The sequence below is a fragment of the Mustelus asterias genome, chromosome 2 (assembly GCF_964213995.1).
Source record: "Mustelus asterias chromosome 2, sMusAst1.hap1.1, whole genome shotgun sequence".
NCBI lineage: Eukaryota > Metazoa > Chordata > Chondrichthyes > Carcharhiniformes > Triakidae > Mustelus > Mustelus asterias.
Window position 1 is genome coordinate 69299421 of NC_135802.1, and position 20809 is coordinate 69320229.

A 20809-nucleotide genomic window follows, 5' to 3' on the forward strand; every position below is an offset into this window, starting at 1 on the left:
TTGTGTAACCTTGATAAACTTCAACATGTCTGGCTTCTGCCTCAACAGGAAGTCTATATCCTGAAAACAAATATAAAATAACACTCCGGACTACAGGGAAAGACAGGCTGTGCACCCCAAATTGAGGCAGAGGCAAAGAAAAGTGCTGCAGCTAGAGCTTTCACAGTTAACTGCTCTGGGGACCTGCACAAAGTGACTGGGTTCTCCAAACATCAAACATCAAACTGAATTGCTTGAGAGTTAAAAACATGCCTGTTCTTTTTGTCCCCACTTGAAGGATGCATATATACTGCTTTTCTGTCCCTTTACCCAAAGTACAATAACACTGTAAAGATTTTTCCTGGCGTCACAGGGTACAATACCATATCACTCTAATTTTGTTTCTCCAGGTGTTTGTTAGATGTTCCAACCTGCCAGGTATGAAGGATAAAACTCTGCAATAAAGCCACACTGGTTTCCAGGGTAACAGTGAAACTTAATAAAATGCTGAAACAGAAATCCGATAATAAAACCTGATCAAGCACCCTTACATCTTGGGCGCTGTGCCAGCCTTTAATTGTTCATTGTGTCCCTTACTAAACAGATGTCTTTCATTTGGAGTTACCTTATGTATTTTATTTCGGCATTAACATCTACAATTACAGAACAAATAGCTTGTTTCACAATGACTTTATTGATGGGTTGGAATGTTTAATAAGGAACTAAAAACAACGGTGGAATTTTTTCATTTTGTTCACAAACTCCAAACTTAATTAAAACACGTTTTTGAAAAACTCAATAAATTACAGGAGTCTTGGCTTGCAGATAATATCTGTTGGAGTCACAAACCTGTAATTTCCTTAAAATCTTTACATGATTCATCACCCGTCATTAAAGATAGTTTTTTTGGTGATGGGGTGGGGAAGGATTTATTCCACAGTAGGAGAAGAAATAAAAAGAGAGTTAGACCCTACTAACACTCCCCAGTCTCTCTCGCATGCTGTTCCTACTCATCTTTCTACCAAAATCTCTCACCCAAAATTCTTTGCATTGAATTTCATCTGTCATGTGTCTGCACATTCCTCAGCCTATGTCTTCTTTATGTCTCTTGCTATCGTCTTCACAGTTTATTACACTTGTAAACTTCATGTCATCTGTAAGTTTTGAAATTATTCCCTGTGCCTCTGCTCTCCACCCATCAACATCCAAGTCACTAGTGTATGTTCTGATTCACACGTTAGCCATCTAGTCAAATATGCCAACATCCCATACATGCAGTCGGCATGATCAATTACTTCACAGCAATATTTTACACTGTAAAAATAAAAATATTGCTAACACCTCTCTCTCAATTATGATGCACAGTTTAAGGAACTTAAATGTATCATCCTGTGGTAAGGCTTATAATTTTAGCATTCATGGCCAAATCAACTTCATAGAATCATGCAGCAACTCTTTATTTAATTCATGGCACTTTCCTGCTCTTTCGCCAGAGCCAGGCAAAAATGACCTTTTCAGATAGTTCATGCCAGACAAACAACTCACTGCATACAATTGTTCTCATTATTTGCCTCTTCCTCTTGGCATCTTCTCTAAGAATACACAATCGAATAAGTGACGAATACGGCAATGACCATGCCTGATATCTAGAACAACAACCAATTATGTAATTCACTTTATTTTCATCCACAAAAGAAGTTGCTTTATACAGATAGCACTCATAATAATAACAATGTGGCAACTACCTAGATATCTGCCAGTTGCATTACGCATTGCCTTTGTTACATGTACACCATGTGATGTTAGTGTATCTCTAAGAATTTTCTTTTAAATCATGTTCTCTGCAGTTATAATAGCTTCATTTTTTTCACTGTTGCCAGGCTGTCTGGAGAAGTCCTTTTATTGCTGCTTCAATGGTTTAAATGGGGTTTTGTTTATTTTTACTCTGTGGCCTCAGGTACTTTCTGGCATTTTTTATGACCTTGCGTTGTAAGAATTAAGTTTTATTTATTAGTGTCACAAGTAGGCTTACATTAACACTGCAATGAAGTTACTGTGAAAATCCCCTAGTCATCGCCACACTCCGGCACCTGTTCAGGTACACTGAGGGAGAATTTAACACAGCCAATGCACCTAACCAGTACATCTTTCAGAGTGTGGGAGGAAACCGAAGAAAACCCACCAGACACAGGGAGAACATGTAGACTCCATACAGACAATGACCCAAGGCCGTGAGTTGAACCCGGGTCCCTGGCGCTGTGAGGCAGCAGTGCTAACCACTGTGCCACCATGCTGCCCACGAAGATTGATTGACAAGGCAAAGTCAGGTGGTCCCTCCCCAGAAAAAAGCTAAGGATTTATTTTCAGTTTTGGTTTAGAAGCGAGTGCTCAGCAGACTGGAGAGCAATGTTTCTCTCCCATCCCGGTTTTGGAAATTCTGCTGTTAGCTGGAAGCAAGGTTCCTGGCCTTCCTAGAGTGGAAAATCTGCTGTTGGTGGTTGGCTTTCCTAGAGTCTCTCTCCCTGGTGTTTTGGAGAAGCTGTTCTGACTGCAAGCTTTTCTGGGTGTATATCCAAGGGCTGCTAGAAGTTACAAGACTGGAAAGTCAGAATTTCAATTCTCCACCCAAAGGACTAAATTCCAGCATCACATAAGTATTTGTATTTTCTGATGCAGAACCTGTGGAAAGGGTTTTGTATCGTGAAGTTTTGTTTGGAACATTTTAGATATGTTCATTAAGGATTATATTATCAGGATTGTTTTTTTCTTGTTTGTAATTGGTAAAAGTTATTGCTAATTTTCTTTCTGTACATGATAATGTATACTTAAATAAACTTTGTTTGATAAAAGCTCCCTAGTCAGTCATTCGAATCATACCTGAAGTTAAATATCTCATGCTCATCTTAGCCAAATTCAAGGTGCAAAACTTAAGAGCCAGGTGGACTTCATAACACACTTTGGAGTTTCTGACCTGAATTATAACAACCAACAGAACAGTATTAGAATAATACCCCCTTCCTGTTCATATCAGGCACTTATCCCACTCAAGAACGTCCATGTGGTACCCTGCTGTTTTGGGGAGCTGGCCTTTCCCATTAGCCAATGAGTAAGGCAGGAAAGCAAATCTGGGATTGCCAAGGGAGAGACTTTAACAGAAACAGCAACAGAGAGGGCTGCACAAAAAAACACTAATGCCAGGCATGCTAACAGAAATACAGACACTCAAATTCAAACTTAAATTATCTGTCAGAATGGGAACGGAACAAAAATCTTGGGGATAGAACTAAACAGTAAAAGCAGATTTTTGATATGCAACAAAAAGAGTAGCAGAAACAACACTAAAAAAAAATGCACATGGAGGAGAACCAGGACTTTAAAGAAGTGGGATAATCCACCATAAAAAAGGCTGAATTTTGAAAAAACATTTCTTCCCAGCTGACTGTTGGGAAACTGGGATAAGGCTCCAGTAACAAACTTAAGCAGCCGCCCCGACAGTGAAAATGTTAAACCATGTTCAGAAGTGGAAATCTACAGACAAAGACAACTGATAGCCAAATGATAACTTTAAAATCTGGAGCCAGAAATCGGTGGGGAAAGCCAAATAGTGGTCAATTAAAATGTTCACATATTGTTCACACATCATAAAATGTTCACATATCGTATAAGAGGATCAGGGGTTATGGGGAAAAGGCAGGAGAATGAGGATGAGAAAAAAAATCAGCCGTGATTGAATGACGGAACAGACTCGATGGGCCGAGTGGCCTAATTTTGCTCCTATGTCTTATGGTCTTATGGTTTTGAGTTAAAGGGAAATTTAAAACATGATTTTTCACCTAAAGCAGCTAACAAAGAAACATTTCCAATACACTCTCCTGGTTCAGACATGGAATCTGTGGGGAAGGTAGTTAGCTCAATTGCAATACTAAGGGAGAAAAAGCATTGTCTTTTGGATAAGATGTTAAAGTGCAATCTCATTTGTCCTCTCAGACGGACATTAAAGTTCCCATGACACAATTCAATTAAGAACAAGAGAATTCTGCCTTGGACCTGACTGATATTTCTCAGTAAACAAACATCATTTGAAAAGATTACCTGGTCATTATTACATCTCTGCTGTTGAGACCTTGCTGCGTACAAATTGACTGCTAGGCCTCCTGCATGACAACAGGTGACCAGACTTCAAAAAGTGCTTCATTTAATGTAAAGTGGTTGGGGGATGTTTTGAATATGTGAAAGGCACTATATAAATGCAAGGTCTCTTGTTTTAAGAACATAAGAACATAAGAAATAGGAGCAGGAGTAGGCCATCTAGCCTCTCGAGCCTGCCCCGCCATTCAATAAGATCATGGCTGATCTGACGTGGATCAGTACCACTTACCCGCCTGATCCCCATAACCCTTAATTCCCTTACCGATCAGGAATCCATCCATCCGCGCTTTAAACATATTCAGCGAGGTAGCCTCCACCACCTCAGTGGGCAGAGAATTCCAGAGATTCACCACCCTCTGGGAGAAGAAGTTCCTCCTCAACTCTGTCTTAAACCGACCCCCCTTTATTTTGAGGCTGTGTCCTCTAGTTTTAACTTCCTTACTAAGTGGAAAGAATCTCTCCGCCTCCACCCTATCCAGCCCCCGCATTATCTTATAAGTCTCCATAAGATCCCCCCTCATCCTTCTAAACTCCAACGAGTACAAACCCAATCTCCTCAGCCTCTCCTCATAATCCAAACCCCTCATCTCCGGTATCAACCTGGTGAACCTTCTCTGCACTCCAAGGATTTATCCAAGGATTCTCTGGGAGGCAAGAGAAGTGATTGCAGAGCCTCTGGCTCTGATCTTCAGGTCGTCGTTGGCCTCTGGTATAGTACCAGAAGATTGGAGGTTAGCGAATGTTGTCCCATTGTTTAAGAAGGGGAACAGAGACTTCCCCGGGAATTATAGACCGGTGAGTCTCACTTCTGTTGTCGGCAAGATGTTGGAAAAAATTATAAGGGATAGGATTTATAGTTATTTGGAGAGTAATGAATTGATAGGTGATAGTCAGCATGGTTTTGTGGCAGGTAGGTCGTGCCTTACTAACCTTATTGAGTTTTTTGAGAAAGTGACCAAGGAGGTGGATGGGGGCAAGGCAGTGGACGTGGTATATATGGATTTTAGTAAGGCGTTTGATAAGGTTCACCATGGTAGGCTTCTGCAGAAAATGCAGATGTATGGGATTGGGGGTGATCTAGGAAATTGGATCAGGAATTGGCTAGCGGATAGGAAACAGAGGGTGGTGGTTGATAGTAAATATTCATCATGGAGTGCGGTTACAAGTGGTGTACCTCAGGGATCTGTTTTGGGGCCACTGCTGTTTGTAATATTTATTAATGATCTGGATGAGGGTATAGTTGGGTGGATTAGCAAATTTGCTGATGACACCAAAGTCGGTGGTGTGGTAGACAGTGAGGAAGGGTGTCGTAGTTTGCAGGAAGACTTAGACAGGTTGCAAAGTTGGGCCGAGAGGTGGCGGATGGAGTTTAATGCGGAGAAGTGTGAGGTAATTCACTTTGGTAGGAATAACAGATGTGTTGAGTATAGGGCTAACGGGAGGACTTTGAATAGTGTGGAGGAGCAGAGGGATCTAGGTGTATGTGTGCATAGATCCCTGAAAGTTGGGAATCAAGTAGATAAGGTTGTTAAGAAGGCATATGGTGTCTTGGCGTTTATTGGTAGGGGGATTGAATTTAGGAGTCGTAGCATTATGTTGCAACTGTACACAACTCTGGTGCGGCCGCACTTGGAGTACTGTGTGCAGTTCTGGTCCCCACATTACAGGAAGGATGTGGAGGCTTTGGAGAGGGTGCAGAGGAGGTTTACCAGGATGTTGCCTGGTATGGAGGGGAGATCCTATGAGGAGAGGCTGAGGTATTTGGGATTGTTTTCGCTGGAAAGGCGGCGGCTAAGAGGGGATCTTATTGAAACATATAAGATGATTAGAGGTTTAGATAGGGTGGATAGTGATAGCCTTTTTCCTCTGATGGAGAAATCCAGCACGAGGGGGCATGGCTTTAAATTGAGGGGGGGTAGTTATAGAACCGATGTCAGGGGTAGGTTCTTTACCCAGAGGGTGGTGAGGGATTGGAATGCCCTGCCAGCATCAGTTGTAAATGCGCCTAGTTTGGGGGCGTTTAAGAGATCCGTAGATAGGTTCATGGACGAAAAGAAATTGGTTTAGGTTGGAGGGTCACAGTTTTTTTTTTAACTGGTCGGTGCAACATCGTGGGCCGAAGGGCCTGTTCTGCGCTGTAATGTTCTATGTTCTATGTTCTATGCACTCCCTCCAATGCCAATATATCCTTCCTCATATAAGGGGACCAATACTGCACACAGTATTCCAGCTGCGGCCTCACCAATGCCCTGTACAGGTGCATCAAGACATCCCTGCTTTTATATTCTATCCCCCTCGCAATATAGGCCAACATCCCATTTGCCTTCTTGATCACCTGTTGTACCTGCAGACTGGGCTTTTGCGTCTCATGCACAAGGACCCCCAGGTCCCTTTGCACGGTAGCATGTTTTAATTTGTTTCCATTGAGATAGTAATCCCATTTGTTATTATTTCCTCCAAAGTGTATAACCTCGCATTTATCAACGTTATACTCCATTTGCCATATTCTCGCCCACTCACTCAGCCTGTCCAAATCTCTCTGCAGATCTTCTCCGTCCTCCACACGATTCACTTTTCCACTTATCTTTGTGTCGTCTGCAAACTTCGTTACCCTACACTCCGTCCCCTCCTCCAGATCATCTATATAAATGGTAAACAGTTGCGGCCCGAGTACCGATCCCTGCGGCACGCCACTAGTTACCTTCCTCCAACCAGAAAAACACCCATTTATTCCGACTCTTTGCTTCCTGTCGGATAGCCAGTCCCCAATCCACTTTAACACACTACCCCCAACTCCGTGTGCCCTAATCTTCTTCAGCAGCCTTTTATGGGGCACCTTATCAAACGCCTTTTGGAAATCCAAAAACACCGCATCCACCAGTTCTCCTCCATCAACCGCCCTAGTCACATCTTCATAAAAATCCAACATGTTCGTCAAGCACGACTTTCCCCTCATGAATCCATGCTGCGTCTGATTGATCGAACCATTTCTATCCAGATGCCCTGCTATCTCCTCTTTAATAATGGATTCCAGCATTTTCCCTACTACAGACGTTAAGCTGACCGGCCTATAGTTACCCGCCTTTTGTCTCCTCCCTTTTTTAAACAGCGGCGTAACATTAGCCGTTTTCCAATCAACTGGCACTACCCCAGAATGTAACGAGTTTTGATAAATAATCACTAACGCATCCACTGTTACCTCTGACATTTCTTTCAATACCCTGGGATGCATTCCATCCGGACCCGGGGGCTTGTCCACCTTCAGTCCCATTAGTCTACCCAGCACTGCCTCTCTGGTAACATTAATTGTATTAAGTATTTCTCCTGCTGCCAACCCTCTATCGTTAATATTTGGCAAACTATTTGTGTCCTCCACCGTGAAGACCGACACAAAAAACTTATTTAAAGACTCAGCCATATCCTCATTTCCCACTATTAACTCCCCCCTCTCGTCCTCCAAGGGTCCAACATTCACTCTAGCCACTCTATTCCTTTTTATATATTTATAAAAACTTTTACTATCATTTTTTATATAAATTACTAGCCTAGCTTCATAGTCTATCCTTCCTTTCTTTATCGCTTTCTTAGTCTCTCTTTGTTGTTTGAGTAGTTACATAGCCTTCATGGTTGAGCAATGGGGGGGTAGCAAAGTCACAGTGAGAGAATCAGGCACAGCTAACGATCCACAATAAATTTGGTAGAAATTCAAATAAATGTTGAAAGTATTGATACATGGCATGGCAAAAAGGTCTGAGAGGAAGCAAGTGTGACAAACCTGAGGTGGATGCGACACACAAAGCTTCGACACAGTTAAATGAATAGGCGTTATCAAACCATATTTCCAATCTCCAGTCAAATTTCCCATAACTTTAGTATAACTCCTTCATCAAAAACTGCAGAACAAACCAAGTGCATTTGAATTAAATGTACACTGCAGTAGTTTTTTGATTGTGTTTCAGTCAAATCCCAAAAATCAATGAAACTGTAAACAATAACAGTAATTACCTTGAATGCAGGATTATTGTTGTTGTCAACATATTGCAATCCACAGTTAACCAGCTAATTACACACAGATTGAAGCAAGCCTTCATTACTGTGCTAAAGTCAACTATGTCAGGTATCTCTCACGTTCCTCAGTTCATAAAAAAGGATGTAAGATTTCTTGAATGGAAATGGATCCAGTGATGAAATCACAACAGCATATGACATTTCTAAATGCCACTACAGTAACTGACTTCATTAGTAAGTGTGTAGAAGACTGTGTCCCCAACCGGAAACCATGGATGAACAGGGATATCCACTACTTGCTGAAGTCCAGGTCTGAGGCATTCAAGTCAGGCAACACTGACTATACAAGAAAGCCAGATACGATTTAAGGAGATCCATCAAAGATGCCAAAAGACAATACTGGACCAAGCTAGAGTCCCAGGCTAGCCACCAACCCCCGCCAACTATGGCAAGGTCTGCAAGACATAACAGGCTACAAGATGAAGGCATGTAAACTCGCCGGCTCCAACGCACCCCTCCCTGATGAGCTCAATGTATTCTACGCCTGTTTGGAGCAAGAGGTCAGTGAGTGCATGCCCTCCACCCTGGAAGCCCTGGATGAACCTGTATCTGGGGTCAGCACTGCAGATGTCAGCAGCTTTCTTGAAGGTTAACCCACGGAAAGCAACTGGCCCGGATGGGGTACCGGACGTGCACTCAGATCCTGCGGGGATCAGCTGGCGGAGGTATTCACAGACATTTTCAACCTCTCTACAACAATCTGAGGTCCCTATCTGCTTCAAGAAGACGAGCATCATCCCGTTACCTAACAAAAACCAAACAGTGTGCCTTAATGACTATTGGCCGGTGGCTCTGACATCCATCATTATGAAGTGCTTCGAAAGGTTAGTCATGGCACGAATCAATTCCAGCCTCCCGGACTACCTGGATCCACTACAGTTTGCCTACCGCCGCAACAGGTCCACAGCAGACGCCATTTCCCTGGAACGCCTAGATAACAAGGACACCTATGTCAGACTCCTATTTATTGACTACAGCTCAGCCTTCAACACTATTATCCCCACGAAACTCATCTCCAAACCCCATGGCCTGGGCCTCGGCACCTCCCTCTGCGACTGGATCCTGAACTTCCTAACTCACAAACCACAATCAGTAAGGATAGGCAATAATACCTCCTCCACGATCATCCTCAACACCGGTGCCCCACAAGGCTGTGTTCTCAGTCCCCAACTATACTCCTTAGACTGTGTGGCCAAATTCCCCTCCAATTCGATTTTCAAGTTTGCTGACGACACCCACCATCGTGGGTCGGATCTCAAACAATGATGAGACAGAGTACAGGAATGAGATCGAGAATCTGGTGAACTGGTGCAGCAACAATAATCTCTCCCTCAATGTCAACAAAACAAAGGAGATTGTCTTCGACTTCAGGAAGCATAAAGGAGAACAAGTCCCTGTCTGCATCAATGGGGAAGAAGTAGAAAGGGTCAAGAGCTTCAAGTTTTTAGGTGTCTAGATCACCAACAACCTGCCCTGGTCCCCCCATGCTGACACTTTAGTTAAGAAAGCCCACCAAAGCCTCTACTTTCTCAGAAGACTAAGGAAATTTGGCATGTCAGCTTTGACTCTCACCAACTTTTACAGATGCACCATAGAAAGCATTCTTTCTGGTTGTATCACAGTTTGGTATGGCTCCTGCTCTGCCAAGACCGCAAGAAACTACAAAAGGTCGTGAATGTAGCCCAATCCATCACCCAAACCAGCTTCCCATCCATTGACTCTGTCTACACTTCCCGCCACCTCGGCAAAGCAGCCAGCATAATTAAGGACCCCACGCACCCCGGACATTCTCTCTTCCACCTTCTTCCTTCGGGAAAAAGATACAAAAGTCTGAGGTCAAGTACCAACCGACTCAAGAACAGCTTCTTCTCTGCTGCTGTCAGACTTTTGAATGGACTTAACTTGCATTAAGTTGATTTTTCTCTGCACCCTAGCTATGACTGTAACACTACATTCTGCAGTCTCTCATTTCCTTCTCTATGAACGGTATGTTTTGTCTGTATAGCACGCAAGAAACAATACTTTTCACTGTATGTTAATACATGTGACAATAATAAATCAAATCAAATCAAAATGCAATTATAAATAACATGATTTTTTAAAGTTTCAAGCGAAAGTATTAGCTAATTAGAAAGTGCCTGGAATTTTAATGAACTTCACTTAATAGAAAACCATGCAACCTCAAGAAAGGATTTCTCCTTCATCTATTGGAAACCTGGCTGTTATTTTTCCCAATTGGAGGCCAAATACTCGCCTTGAAACATTACTACAATGTTAAAGGCACGATATAAAATGTAAGTTGGTGTTGTTGCTGTCTGTCCTTTTGATTCACGTAAACGCAATATCCAATAGCACACACTAAAAATCCAATAGTACTGTGTGACATTGTGGAAGACTTTGCCTGGCCAATATTTCTTCCCTCAACTAACATCATCAAGCACAGATCTACTGATTGTTAATTTCAACCATTGCTTACAAGATTGTTTCCAAATTGCTGTAATGTTTCCCAATATAATTACACTGCAAAAGTAACTCATTGCATGTGAAGCACTTTGTGACATTTCTGAAAGATACGGTTGTGTTTTAAAAATGCAAGCCTTCTTTAAGTGGAAATGTACATTCCAACAACAACTTGTATTCATACAGCATTGTTAACATAGCAAAATGTCCCAGGCACTTTACAACTGTAAAAAAGGACACTAAGCTAGATGAGAATAGCAACAGCAGAGTTAAGGTGAATGATTGAAGAAATAGATTATCAATAAGCTTTTTTTTAAGCTGGAAAGAGTGGGGTTCCAAGACATTTGGAGACAGAGTTGCAGGGTGTGGAAGCAAGGCAGCTAAATGCCCTCTCACTGAAATTGGTGCAGAGGTTGAGAAAATAAGACATAAGGAAACAATCAGTAACTCACAGGGCATACACAGGGCCATGAAAAGGATTGTAGTGATAAGGTGGAGCAAGGCCAGAATGGATTCACTGTGGTTAAGGGTAAAAGCCTGTGGATGTTGGCGTCCACAGGTGTAGAGGGAGCAGGACTTAAATATGAGATATGATGCAAGTAGGGAGGCAGATTTGGAGCATATGAAACTTGCTAGATTATGTTTAAGCTGACAAGTCAGATCTGAAGATGTCGAAAGCAGGGTGAAGAGTTTAGTAATAATGGAGGCAAGGTATGAAAATGGAAAATAATATCAGGGAGGACGAACTAGGCCAGTTTTATGTATTAGCATGTGTCTTGAGGCTACTTCAGAATCAAAAATTGTATTGACAGATGTGGTGAAAGTGAGCAGTTAAAGACAGCCCAACAGGAGTATTGTGTTCATTTCTGGTCACCACACAGTAGGAAAGATGTGATGGTCCTTGAAATGGTTCAGATGAGATTTACCTGAATGATTCCAGGAATGGTGATTTTAGTTAGAAGGTTAGGTTGGAGAAGCTGAGGTTGGTTTGGCTCAGTTGGCTGGATAGCTGGTTAGTGATGCTGAACAATGTCAACAGCACAGGTCCAATCCCTGTACTGGCTGAAGTTATTCATGAAGATCCCCCCTTCTCAACCTTACCCCTCACTTGAGGTCATAGAGGTTTACAGCATGGAAACAGGCCCTTCGGCCCAACTTGTCCACGCCGCCCTTTTTTTAAAAAACCCTTAAGCTAATCCCAATTGCCCGCATTTGGCCCATATCCCTCTATACCCATCGTACCCATGTAACTATCTAAATGCTTTTTAAAAGATAAAATTGTACCCGCCTCTACTATACCTCTGGCAGCTTGTTCCAGACACTCACCACCCTCTGTGTGCAAAAATTGCCCCTCTGGACACTTTTGTATCTCTCCCCTCTTACCTTAAACCTATGCCCTCTAGTTTTAGACTCCACTACCTTTGGGAAAAGATATTGACTATCTACCTTGTCTATGCCCCTCATTATTTTATAGACCTCTATAAGGTCACCCCTCAGCCTCCTACGCTCCAGAGAAAAAAGTCCCAGTCTATTCAGCCTCTCCTTATAACTCAATCCATCAAGTCCCGGTAGCATCCTAGTAAATCTCTTCTGCACTCTTTCTAGTTTAATAATATCCTTTCTATAATAGGATGACCAGAATTGCACACAGTATTCCAAGTGTGGCCTTATCAATGTCTTGTACAACTTCAACAAGATGTCCCAACTCCTGTATTCAATGTTCTGACCGATGAAACCAAGCATGCCAAATGCCTTCTTCACCACTCTGTCCACCTGTGACTCCACTTTCAAGGAGCTATGAACATGTACCCCAGATTTCTTTGTTCTGTAACTCTCCCCAACGCCCTACCATTAACCGAGTAAGTCCTGCCCTGGTTCAATCTACCAAAATGCATCACCTCGCATTTGTCTAAATTAAACTCCATCTGCTATTCGTCAGCCCACTGGCCCAATTGATCAAGATCCCGTTGCAATTGGAGATAACTTTCTTCACTGTCCACTATGCCACCAATCTTGGTGTCATCTGCAAACTTACTAACCATGCCCCCTATATTCTCATCCAAATCATTAATATAAATGACAAATAACAGTGGGCCCAGCACTGATCCCTGAGGCACACCGCTGGTCACAGGCCTCCAGTTTGAAAAACAACTCTCTACAACCACCTTCTGGCTTCTGTCAAGAAGGGGCCGGGGGCTCCGAAAGCTTGTGTGGCTTTTGCTACCAAATAAACCTGCTGGACTTTAACCTGGTGTTGTTAAACTTCTTATTCTGTCAAGAAGCCACCTGACGAAGGAGCAGCAAGCGCTCCGAAAGCTAGTGGCTTTTGCTACCAAATAAACACGTTGGACTTTACCTGGTGTTGTGAAACCTCTTGTTCTGTCAAGAAGCCAATTTTGTATCCATTTAGATACCTCACCCTGGATCCCGTGAGATTTAACTTTATGCAACAACCTACCATGTGGTACCTTGTCAAAGGCCTTGCTAAAGTCCATGTAGACAACATCAACTGCACTGCCCTCATCTACCTTCTTGGTTACCCCTTCAAAAAACTCAATCAAATTTGTCAGACATGATTTTCCACTCACAAAGCCATGCTGACTGTCCCTAATCAGTCCTTGCATCTCTAAATGCCTGTAGATCCTGTCTCTCAAAATACCTTCCAACAATTTACCCACCACAGATGTGAGGCTCACTGGCCTGTAGTTCCCAGGCTTTTCCCTGCAGCCCTTTTTAAACAAAGGCACAACATTTGCCACTCTCCAATCTTCAGGCACCTCACCCGTGACTATCGATGATTCAAATACCTCTGCTAGGGGACCCGCAATTTCCTCCCTAGCCCCCCACAATGTCCTGGGATATACTTCATCAGGTCCCGGGGATTTATCTACCTTGATGCGCTTTAATACTTCGAGCACCTCCATCTCTGTCATCTGTACACTCCTCAAGACATCACTATTTATTTCCCCAAGTTCCCTAACATCCATGCTTTTCTCAACAGTAAATACTGATGAGAAATATTCATTTAGGATCTCACCCATCTCTTGTGGATCCGCACATAGATGTCCTTGTTGATCCTTAAGAGGCCCTACTCTCTCCCTTGTTACTCTTTTGCCCTTTATGTATTTGTAGAAGCTCTTTGGATTCTTCTTTGCCTTATCTGCCAAAACAATTTTGTGTCCCCTTTTTGCCCTCCTGATTTCTCTCTTAACTCTACTCCTACACCCCCTATACTCTTCAAGAGATTCACTTGATCCCAGCTGCCTATGCATGTCATGTGCCTCTTTCCTCTTCTTGACCAGGGCCTCAATATCCCAAGTCATCCAGGGTTCCTGGCTTCTGCCAGCCTTGCCCTTCACTCTAAGAGGAATGTGTTTACCCTGAACCCTGGTTAACACACCTTTGAAAGCATGCCACTTACCAGACGTCCTTTGCCTTCCCACAGACTCCCCCAATTAACTTTTGAAAGTTCCTGCCTGATACCATCAAAATTGGCCTTGCCCCAATTTAGAATTTTAACTTTTGGGACAGACCTATCATTCTCCATAGCTATCTTAAAACTAATAGGTGTGGTGATCTTCAGGTTAAAATCACCACTGATGGTCATCTGGGACCATGGCAACTTTACCTTTATTCTCCTTGGAGCAAAGGAGATTGGGAGAAATTTGATGGAGCTGTACAAGATTATGACAGGTTTGGATCAGATGGAGGAGAGGAATTTGTTCCCATATGCTGATATTACAAGCACTCTGGTAACAGATATAAAGTTTTGGGCAAGGGGTAATGGGGAAATGCAAGAAAAACTTTTTTACACAGTGAGTGGTAACAACCTGGAACTTGCTGCCAGGAGGATGGTGGAAGCAGAAACAATCAATGATTTCAAAAGGAAGTTGAATGGGAATTTGAAGAAAGTAAAGCTGCAGGAATATGGGGATCAAAGGGGGAAATGGGACTGACTGGATTGTTCCGCAGAGAGCCAGCATGAACTCAATGTGCCAAAGTGCTGCCTTTCGTGCTGTAAATCATTCTATAAATTGCATGTGAATCTTAAATTTATAAAATGTTTTGTCAACACACAAGTTTATGCTTGGGAAACCTATGTTAAAAATACATTTCGTTCAAACAACATAACCAAATGCATTTAACTTGTGGGAAATGACAAGCAGGAAACCTGTGACCTTCCACTCTTAACATAAATCCTACACGTTGACAACTTTTATAGCAACATTTGTAGCTGACAGAATTGTACTTGGAGGACAAGAACGTGATCTAGTTTTGGATTGGAAAAAAAAATGTTGACACTTGTGTAAGGTTGGATGTGGTTTTAATTTTTGGCAAGTGGTATCAAATTCTGCTTTTCGCTTTAGATTCCTGAGAAGAGTGCACAACTGTGGGCTTTCATAATTATGTAATAAAGCCAGAATAACTGCAATTTTCTTTTGTTGGCTCCAATAAATAAGTTTGTGGGAAAGATTGCAATTTTAGTTGCAGTTATTGACAATGGCCTACTTGTAATCCAGATAATAAAGTTTATGGTTTAACCGTATTTGTGTAATGTGTTTATTAACAACTTTTGAGTAAAACATGGTTATTTTATTCAGATACAGAGTGTTCTTGTCAATTATGGTTGGAGTTCTGTCATTCGTTTCAGAGCTATTGTGTAACCCATCAGTGTAACTTTAGGAATACCAGGATGCACAAAATACCAGGAGGGACAGAAAGCACTAGTATAGAAAATAATAAGTTAATAAGTGAAGTCGAAGTAAGGGAGAAAGTAATGACATCTAAATCAGGGTTACTCTGTATGTATGTGGATGCATGAAGTATAGTAAATAAGTTGGGGAGTTACAGGCCCAGATTGCACTGTGGAAATATGATGTTGAGACTATAACTGAAACCTGGCTCAAGAAAGAGCAAGACTGGGAGTTAAATATTCCTGTTCAGATGTTCAGAAAGGGAAGGGCTAAAGCGGTGACCAGAAATGAATGCAATACTCCTATTGGGGTGTCACCAGACCATATAAATTATATTATATTATAACCTTATAATATGACTTTCCTGTTTTTGTATTCAATGCCTCTATTTAAGTAACCCATGCTTTGCTAATCTTTCTCCCAACATGTCATATGCCTCAAAAGACTGATGCATGTGCACCCCAGGTCCCACTGTCCTTGTACTCTCTTTAGAACTGCGCCATTAGGTCAATTTTGCCTTTCCCTATCCTTTCTGCCAAAATGGACCAACACACACTTGTCTGTGTTCAATTCCATCTGGCAGTTGCCTGTCCACTCTGCTAGCCTATATAATGTTGCAGTTGATTTATATCAACCAAAATGTCTTCCACCTCAAATTTGCTATCGTTAACAAATTTTTGTGGTAAGGTTAAAAAAATATTGTTGTACTTTAATTGAGCTGGCAACTACAGGGTTTCTGGAAGTCAATCTTTGTCTCCTTACCATCTCATTTTCTGGAAAGAGTGAAGTTGTAACAGGATAAAAAATACAGAACAGATTAAACATGTCCACTACATTCCGTAAGGCCAATTTAAGCTTTATAATATAAGAAAATGAAATGAATGATTTTTGATGCTTTTAAGTTTTATAAGACCCGTCCTCCTGCATGTTATGTTCTTCAAATTTTCCCGGCACGTCAATCTGTTGACCCGTCGCAGATCATTTCATCTCTCCCATAAAAGACATTGCAGCAAATTCCATTTCATTCATTGCCTCAACAGATTTCCTGCCCTCCCAACTGACAAACTGCCTATAAGAAATCCAACTGATAGCCAAGTTCCGCACACATGAGGATGGTCTAAACCGGGATGTTGGATTTATGTCACATTATCAGTAACCCCCACAGCTTGCCTCCTGGACTTGCACAATTTCACAAGCTGTACTGTCTGGAGACAATGCACATCTCTTTAACCTGTGTTGAATGCTCCCTCCACCCACATTGTCTGTACATTTAAGACCTGGCTGGCTGTAGAGATTTGCATTCTAATCAGTATTCTGTAATTTGATTTCTGTGTCTGTGCCCTGTTTGAGAACAGAGACCACTCCATCTGACGAAGGAGCATTGCTCCGAAAGCTTATGGTATTTGCTACCAAATAAACCTGTTGGACTTTAACCTGGTGTTGTGAGACTTCTTACTATAAGAAATCCAATCAGTGCTCATCTGGTATATTCAAATAGAATTAATTTAAATAACCAAAGTCTGTTGGGCCTCCCATGATGTTACCAGGCAGATTAGATAGTTGGCCCACCCCCTACTTGACATGTGACAGAAACGAAAATCAACAGCATAGGGGTCCAGAAGAAAGACGCATCCAAATGCATAAACTGAGAACAATGCTTTGCTAGCTGGTACGGTGACCTTGAACCACTTAAAATCATCTGCCATATCTATAAAATGTCAGCCGATTCCTGTCAAACTGCACATCTAAATCAAAAGATTAGTTCAAGCTATGGAGAATTTAATCAGTCAATAGTTGGTTTGTTTTTGGATTGGCGATTACGATATTTAACTTGTTGATTCTGAGAAATGAATTAACAGGGCAGGTAATAATTACTTCCCAAAATCATCAGCAAAACAAAACATGTTTTTGGTGATTATGTGTTCATAGAATCATAGAAACCCTACAGTGCAGAAGGAGACCATTCGGCCCATCGAGTCTGCACTAACCACAATCCCACCCAGGCCCTACCCCCATATCCCTACATATTTGCCTGCTAATCCCTCTAACCTACGCATCTCAGGACACTAAGGGGCAATTTTAGCATGGCCAATCAACCTAACCTGCACATCTTTGGACTGTGGGAGGAAACCGGAGCACCCGGAGGAAACCCACGCAGACATGAGGAGAATGTGCAAACTCCACACAGACAGTGACCCAAGCTGGGAATCAAACCCAGGTCCCTGGAGCTGTGAAGCAGCAGTGCTAACCACTGTGCTACCGTGCCGCCCTCATCTTCATCAGCCTGACAGATGATAGTGCTGAATAAAGAAGTGCTCATCATACATTGCATCTGTGTCTACAGTGAGCATTTCGAAGCCAAGTGTAGCACAAATTAAATACACATCCCCAACACCAATGCCGGAATTTTACCGCCTCGCCCGCCCGAGGCTCATAAGATCCCACCTGAGGCCAATGGAGAATGCTGTTCTGCGAGCATCACCTGCCCCAATTCTGGGGCGGACGAGGCAGTAAAATTCCGGCCCATATCTCAACCACTTCTCATCACAGTACATAGTATGGCAATATCAGTTTTTTACACTCAACGAGTGCTTAGGATCCGGAATGCACTGCCTGACAGTGTGGTGGAGACTGATTCAATCATGGCTTTCAGAAGGGAATTGAATAATTACTTGAAGAGAAAAAATTGCAAGGCTACAGTGATAATAGGACCAGCTGAGTTGCTCTTGCAGAGAGACAGCAGGGACACAAGGGGTTCAGTGGCCCCCTTCTGTGTCGAATCATGGTGTGATTTTATAAGACTAAACTGCTGTTCTCTTGAAAGACAACCAAGCCAATTTTATTTTTCTTGTTAACAGACAAGCGTGCAATGAAATTGTTTGAGACAGTGGCAATATCAGTTCATTCAAAGGGCACATTAAGGTGGGTGGCCTACGTTAACCACAACAGTTTGCCATAGTTGACTAATTTTTAAAACTCTCATGGGGGGCATGCCTTATGAGGATAGGTTGAGGGAGCTTGGTCTCTTCTCCCTGGAGAGACGAAGGATGAGAGGTGACCTGATAGAGGTTTACAAGATGTTGAGAGGTCTGGATAGGGTAGACTCTCAGAGGCTATTTCCAAGGGCTGAAATGGTTGCTACGAGAGGACACAGGTTTAAGGTGCTGGGGGGTAGGTACAGAGGAGATGTCAGGGGTAAGTTTTTCACTCAGAGGGTGGTGGGTGAGTGGAATCGGCTGACGTCGGTGGTGGTGGAGGCAAACTCGTTGGGGTCTTTTAAGAGACTTCTGGATGAGTACATGGGATTTAATGGGATTGAGGGCTATAGATAGGCCTAGAGGTGGGGATGTGATCGGCGCAACTTGTGGGCCGAAGGGCCTGTTTGTGCTGTGGCTTTCTATGTTCTATGTTCTATGATACATCTGTTACAATTCAGACTTTTACATAACACTTGCATCTTAATTCCCTGTTGTAATAAGGTTAATTATTCAGCTCAGGCCGAATAATTAAATCTGACAGCAGCAAGTCACTCACTAGAGAAACACATAGTATGCCTCCCACATCCACAGTAAATTCATGTAAAAAGTATCACCTTTGGGATTTCCTGTGCAAGCTACACTACCAATTACCAGAAACAAAGTAAGGCAATATGTATTATACAATATAATCCGTTTACACTAGGTAGGACTAATTAGATGATAAAAGAAATAATCCACTATTTTTCAAACATGCTTTAGCAAACAAAGTGATGATTTATTTAGCAATTTATGAAGCTCTAAACATATTCCACAGGCCTAAAGGCAAAGCTGAACAATTGTCTCAGAGTAATAGCATTTTGTGTAATCACACTATCTCCTTTTGAGTTCAAGCACATTATTTGGAATGGTCAGGTAAATAAAAGATTAACAGACTTACACCTTGATAAAGGGTTATGGCCAAAGAATTCCCAGTGGATTCATACACTAGAACCGGACTGTTAAAACGCACAAACACAGTTGGAAATTACATTTTCACCTCTGTATTGTTGGTATAAATTTACATAAAATCTTCCTGCAGAGGATTTAAGGAAAATATCACAGGCATTCATATTGAATATGTTGATTATGATATCAGGTGGCACAGATGAATATTTGACACAAGTGCTCTTAATGAATCTATCAGTGACAAATATTACTTCCACTGCTGCCAGCCATATGGACCAGTTCTGTCGAGATCAATCCTGTCACACAGCACGAGAGATTTGATTAAGTTAACACAGAGATAAACTAATCTTTTTTAACACTTTAGCAATTTGGGGTTACCCAAGCCCAAAGGCAGAAATCCCTATTTTTGTCACAATGCCTATTGGGGTGATCTGCATTGGAAATGATCTCAAGTGCGTTTACATTACATTGGCATCTGGGGGATTCAGGTGCAATAACTATGAGGTTAATACCTCAATTTCTTTCTTTGATATCAGTTTGGAAATGATATGAAAACAACTTTACCTTTCCTGTAAACAATGCTTTGCACATACAGCAGGTTCAATTACGTTTAATGTCTGCAATATTGGTTCCCAAATGTTCAATACTGTGAAATTAAAGCAGCCACGATACCAGCTGGTCCCTGCAACAGAGTAATCAAAAAGTTTATGTCCCTGTATAATGTGCTGTCTGTAAAAAACAATATTTATTCCAACAAAATAAAATTTACATTTATTGTGATCTCCACTTTCAGCTTCATCTGATCTCCACATCTATGTTGTCAAGAGGACAATTACACAGATCCCTGTCAAGACCAGAAATGAACCCTGCAATTGGCTAACAGAAAATTGCAGAACAGTAGGCATTGTTTTCCCTTAGTTTTCCTTCACACCATCTGCCTCACAGGAAGATGCTAGCCTCTGTTGTTGTGTGACTCAGTCTAAAAATTGAACAGAGCTTGGCTGAAACTTAAAAGTTATCCTTCTCTGTGGCTGTGGCCCATTTTTGCTTTGATCCGTCAACTTGCTTTGGTGAATGTACAATGTTTGGAATAGATCTGTGTAATCGTCACTTACTAAGCACCAAATAAGCAGGAAGTTGCAGAACAGATGATTTCATATCTGATGCGCGATTAAATCACTCGGGAGGCTGGATCGTACCCGGGAAATAAAGGCTTTTATTAGTAACAAGAATGGAGCATACTGCTTAACAATACAATCCCAGACTAAAGGGTCACTAGGAAGTGCAGTGACCTTTATACTCCTACAGGTAGGCGGAGCCAACCAGAGTGTACCACAGAACAATACCAACAGGTAGAACACCCCAACCCTAACCCCAACAGTAACAACAGTAACATATGTACAAGTACCCATAGTGCTAACCATCTATGGTTCAGTACCCATAGTGGTAACCATCTATGGTTCACCACATTCACCCCTCCTTTAAAACAAAGGCCGGTGGGGCAAAACAACAGTACGAACTGTCCATATATTCACA